Source organism: Propithecus coquereli, unplaced genomic scaffold, assembly GCF_000956105.1.
Source record: "Propithecus coquereli isolate 6110/MARCELLA unplaced genomic scaffold, Pcoq_1.0 Scaffold531, whole genome shotgun sequence".
NCBI lineage: Eukaryota > Metazoa > Chordata > Mammalia > Primates > Indriidae > Propithecus > Propithecus coquereli.
Genome location: NW_012151186.1, coordinates 78,571 through 84,330, shown reverse-complemented (window position 1 = coordinate 84,330; position 5,760 = coordinate 78,571).

The window sequence follows — 5,760 nt, the reverse complement described above, 5'->3', positions numbered from 1 at the left end:
CGTGCGCGCGGCGGGGAGGGGACGTTGGGGGGCCGGGCGGGCAGGTCCCCGGGAGACCAGCCCAGGTTGCGGGGCACTCGGGCCGTCTCCCCGTGGGTGGCTCAGAGACCGGCTGGATTTTGATAGAAAACGCTCTGCGGGGCAAGACGGTTTTCCGATTCTGGCAGCCCCGACACGCCGTGTGACCGTGCCTCAGTTTCTTCATCTGTAAAATGGGAGCAGTAACTCCTAAGGTTGTTGACGTGGTTCCACAGGTTAAGGGGATGCCCTCTGAGCTGTCGTTCTCGTGATTTCGCTGCCTGTCCCTTCCGTACCTTCCTCTGCCCTCCCCCAACTCCCATGGGGCATACTGGGTAGAAGGTGGTGGTCTGCAGAAAGTGAGAAAAACAAGTGGTAGAGCTGTGTGCACTGGCGTGAATCCATCGTTATATTACAATTATATAGCATAGAGAACAAAATTGGGATATATATTGTATAATATGTAAATAAAATAAGGCTATTCCGTATGTAAAATCCGGAAAGCTCTACAGCGCAATGCTGGTTTACTGGTTGTCTTGCTCTGGGATATGGAAACTTCTTTCTTCTTGCCAAGTTACATTCTCTAATCATTTGATAGTGAGCATGGGTTATCTGCAGCTTAAGGATCAGGCCTCTCCAAGGCGAGGGAAGGAGACCCTCTCAGCAAAGGTCCAGAGTGTTCTGGTTACAACCAGGAAACATCCAGTTGTGATCTAAATGTCCATGACATTTGGCGTGGCTTCTGTTAATAGGAGATAACTCCAAAGAACTGCTCACACCTGTACGGCAAACACCCATGGGTGCCAGAGACCAGAAACGAGCAGACTGGCCCCACTGGGAACCGGTTAAGTAAATGAGCTCAGTCACACACCAGGGTGCTCTGTAGCCCTTTAAAAGGAATGAGGTCTGTTTGTGAAGAAGATGAGGAGCAGTCTCCTGGAAACAGCCCCTAGTGCCAAGGCACAAAACTGCAGATAGAAGGGGAGAAGGCTTGTAAATTTATACATAGCTCTGGCTGTATTACAAAGATAGCTCACTTAACCCTCGCAACAGCCTCTCGATGTATGCGTTATCATCGCCATCTCACAGAGGAGGTAACTACGGTGCAGGGAGGGCAGTGTTGGAGTATTTTCTGGTAGGGCACATAAAACCAACGCCAGTGACTGGCTCCCCAGATACATGGTTATGGACAGAGGGCACTTGTTTTCACTCTTTAACCTTTTGTAGTCCTAGAATTTCTAACATGGGTTCGTATCACTTTTTCAAAAGTCTCAAATGTTATAAGTAAACTGACAAAAACAATAATCAAAGCTTTTTATAGCAGTGCCCTTGAACTGCTCCCTTCTCCGGAGATCTGAAACTCTGCTGGGAGGGGGACCTAGTGGCTTGGGGAGGAAGCGTGGGCCAGCAGAGGTCTTCAGAATTCCTCCTGGGCCTCTCCAGGGCTGTTCCCACTAGGCGTCCACCTGGAGTGAGAGCGACTGCAGGGTCCTGCTTCCCCAGGGGACTTGGCCTTCTCTGAAAACCAGGGTCAACACTGGGGCATCATGTGCTCTGGAAACTTGCCTAATAAGATGGTCAGGCCCTTATGGCACCTTCAGGCAAATTTGAAAAGGATGCCTAATCTTCAGGATCCTCATCTGCTAGAAAATTATCATAATAAAATCCAAATTGTCCATCTTTGGATTCAAACAAAGTTGTAATAAAATACAAAAACATTTCAGAATAATAAAGATGTCTGCAGTGTGAGGTCCGAGATATCTAGTTATGACAAAAAGTGCAGTGCACAACCTGAACAGCTGTACGTAGTACTTGCCATTCCCTGTGACAAGAGGGAGACCCAGCCTCCCATCTGGGAGGTCATCTCTACAGTCCAGGAGGCCCCTGGAAGGCCTAGGTGTTTGGTGAAAGATCCTGGTGACCCGTACTTACGGCCTGCGGCTCTGGTCCCCTCTGGTAGGTAGAAGGGCACAGGTCTAGGACTGGGCAGGCTGTGAGAGAAGGTCAGGAGAGGGTCCCGGTGCCTGTGACCAGAGGTCGCTGTAAGAAAGAACAAGACAGAGGAGATCAGACCCCTGGGACCTGCATGCCATTTCCTCTGTGGCTCCAAGCTAACCCCTGTCTTGTGTGGTCTGCCATGATCCTAGGGCAACTCCCAACAGGCATTTTTGTTTGGTTCATTCAGCCAGCTTGATCTCTCCACGCATCCAGACCATCTGCTTCTCTCCAGTCTAACTCAAAGCACACCTCCTCCACCCTAACCCTAACCCTAACCCTAACCCTTCCCTGAGTTACTCACGGAGCCCTCAGGCCTGCGTCCTCCACCACCACTGAGGGACGCAGTTTGCCACGTGCTGGGTTGGCAGAGGCGAAGTGAACTGAGCAAGACCCTGCGGTCATGAGATTTGTGTGTGACCAAGAGCGTGTGTGGGAGCCTGTGAGCATGCGTGAGTGTTAGTCTGTGGGTGTGTGCACGTGTGAGTCAGGGTGTGAGGGTGCACAGTGTGCGTGTGCAGGAGTGTGTCAGTGTGAGTGAGCCCCAGTCTGTGGGAGTGAGTGTGACCATCTGTAAGCGTGCAAACGAGTGAGGGTGTTTGAGTGTGCGTGTGTGTGCACATGGGGGAGTCTGCTATGTGCGTGTGTGCGCATGCGTGTGGGCGTGTCAGGATGTGCTGTGCGTGTGCCGTGCATGCCTGCTTTGTCCCCCAGAGCATCGGGGGCGCTTGGCCACTCTCCCACAATGCACATGGGCTTCTGTCCATAGTAATCACCCAACCTTGGCCGCTGATTTCATAGAAAGAAGGAGCAAGTTCAGCCAGGCGTCCAGGCTGGATCCTCCCTGAAGATTCAGGTTGGAAGCTGGGTCAGCCTGGGCCCACATCCTCACTAGCCTGATGGGCACTCAGGGAGGCTCATTTAGTCTCAAGCTGTGTTCCGTGGGTAAAATGGGTGGGACGATACCGTCCCTTCTTCCCGGGTTTCTGGACGAAATTCATTGAGATGATGAACTTGCAGCGCAGCCACGGTGCCCGGAACACAGCACCCATCGAAAGCGTTCGCCGTGGCTGGGGCTGGGCGAGTGGTGAGGCCCAAACATGAACGCCGGGCTGCCGCCATCATCCTCAGCCACGAGGAATGCTGCGAGCGGTGGTTCTTCAGGCCCTCTGTGTCATCGCTGTGCAGATTGGCTTTATTGCAAGACTGCCCAGCAAGGAGACAGGAGATGGGCTCAAAATCTGTTCCCTGACTTGGGGTCTGAGGCAAGTTTATGGGCTTGGAGGGCAAGAGAAAGGATTTAGGATTGTTGGCTTGGCAGGGTCTGATTGGAGGACTCCAAATTTGGCTATTCACGGTGAGGTATGCTGAGGCAGGTTTTGGTCCCAGATCTTCTGGGCCAATGGAGACCTCACTTCTGAAAGAGTTCCCCTGTTCAGGTTCTGGTCATGTCCCAGTCTTCTTGGTTCTGAGGGGAGGAATTGTTGGTTCTGAGTGTGGTTAGAGGTCAAAGCTTTTTCTGTTGCGCATGCCGGGCTACGTGACTTGAAGTTTTGGCTCTGTTATACCTACAAGTTAATTCTACATTTTGTTATTAACAGAGTAGATCTAGGTTGGGTTGGTCCTGTGGTTATAGCTGATTTTCTCCCCAAACCTGTCTTCTTCTCACCTGTTTTTCTTTCTTTCTTGTTGATAGTTTCATCATAGGTTTGTCAATGGAGAGGGGACTCTTCTGCTGTCCCATCTGTAGTGGATGGTTCCCAGCCCCTTGGCCCACACTGGAGACCATGGCAGCTTCTTGCCTCCAGGGTATAGAGGGTCCCTGGGGGCCTGAGCCCCAGCATGTGACCAGCTGTCCCCTCCCTAATTCCGCACCAGCACTCCCTGGGCTCCCTCCCACAAATTCTTGTCCCAGTGACTGCTTTCGGGGAAACTGAATGAAGACATCTGTGCCCAGTTTAGATCTCTGAAAACATCCCACATTAGTACTTTTCTGGGAGACACACTGTTAATCAGGCGGCACTTCCCCTGGGGATTTGGGACAACATTGTGGCCATATTTTGTCTTCTTCTTGGTCATTTTGAGACAAAGATCAGGGCCAGGAGCACCATCTCAGTAGAAAGCCCTAAGCTGAGAAGCTGTCAAACCAGGGACGGTGGCTGGGTGTGATGGCACACGCCTGTAACCCCAGCACTTTGGGAGGTTGAGGCAGGAGGATCACTTGAGGCCAGGAGTTGGAGGCTGCAGTGAGCTACAATCACACCACTGCACTCCAGCCTGGGTGACAGGGTGAGACCCTGTCCAAAAAACCAAAAACCAAAAAACCCAGGGTTGGTGACTGCGTAAGGAGTGTGCTCCTCGTCTCCTTACTCATCCAGGGCAGATGGTTCTCAGGGGTCTCAGCTGCGAGGCTGAGCCTGTCAGCCGGGAAGCTCCCCACTGCCTCAGAGCTCTCACCCACCCTGCTGTTTTCAAAAGGTCCTAGTTCATCCTGTTCTGGCTGCTAGAATCAAGTGGCTGAAGGTTTTGTCTGTTTGCTCCCCTGAGAGATCCCAAAATATACCCCTTGTGTGGCGACTAGGAGACGATTGGTGCTGGCTGGTGAAACAATGGTTTGTTGTACGGACAAAGCATAGAAAAGAAAGGGGAGGGAGAGAGCCTTCATGGCCCTACTGTCAGGAGAGAGGGGAAAGAACATCCCATCAGAATGTCCTTTTCCTATGAAACATCCTGTAATTTCCTTTTTTTTTTTTTTTTGAGATGCCCAAGCAGGAGTGCAGTGGCCTCATCACAGCTCACTGTAGCCTCAAACTCCTGGGCTCAAGAGATCCTCCTGCCTCAGCTTCTGAGTAGCTGGGACTACAGGTGTGTGCCACCACTCCCGGCTTCCCTTTTATTTTCATCCTCAGAGAATTAGGGCCTCGACATTCCTTCCCCAAATGTCAGGTCTGTTTGCGGGACGTGTTGTCCATGATTGGCCAGCGTGCTCTGGAGAAGCTGCAGCAGCAGTTTGAGGGTGACCGCGAGCACCCTGTTTGCGAGCATCCCATAAAAGCTGACTGGAACTGTGGTTGGCCCCTGAACCAATAGTCTCCTCAAACCCTTGTTTTGAGGAGAATGAATTGGGAGAAAGGGAAAGGTGTGTAAGGAGAAGCCGGGAGTGACAACAGCTGCAGGGTGGGGCAGGGTCTAGGGGAGAGGAAGGAGCGGGTGCAGAGGGCCAGGAGGGCAGCAGCCAGGGGCTCACCTGACGGGGCAGAGGTCGGTGTGCGGACCTGCAACCCTGGGTCTCCTTGGGCCCAGAAGGACCCTCTTGCTTCACAGTCCCACTGGCCCGTCTCTGGAATCCTGCCGGCCTTTGGCCCTCCCCACCCCCAACTTACCTGGGCAAGGCTGGGGGTATCTGCCGCTTGACACCTAAAAAGGCCTTTGCGGTCCCTTCTGACCTGACAGTGCTCCAGGGGCACAGTGCTGATTCATAATGTGATCTCCTCTGGTATTTACAGAATCTTCTTATTTTCCCTGCTTTTCTGCTCCATGTCACTAAAACTGGCCATGGTTCCAGTTAGCCTGGGTGGCTCCTTCCTTCACAGACCCCCTCAAAGACCTCCAGGGTGAGGACTCAACTCTCATCTTTTCTTTTGCCCCTAATTTCCTTTCTGAGGGGACCTGGTGAGTCAAGCCTAAAAATGATAACATCTCACTGAACAGGTTTTGTTAACCCAATATAGTGTGGTTTACTTCCCA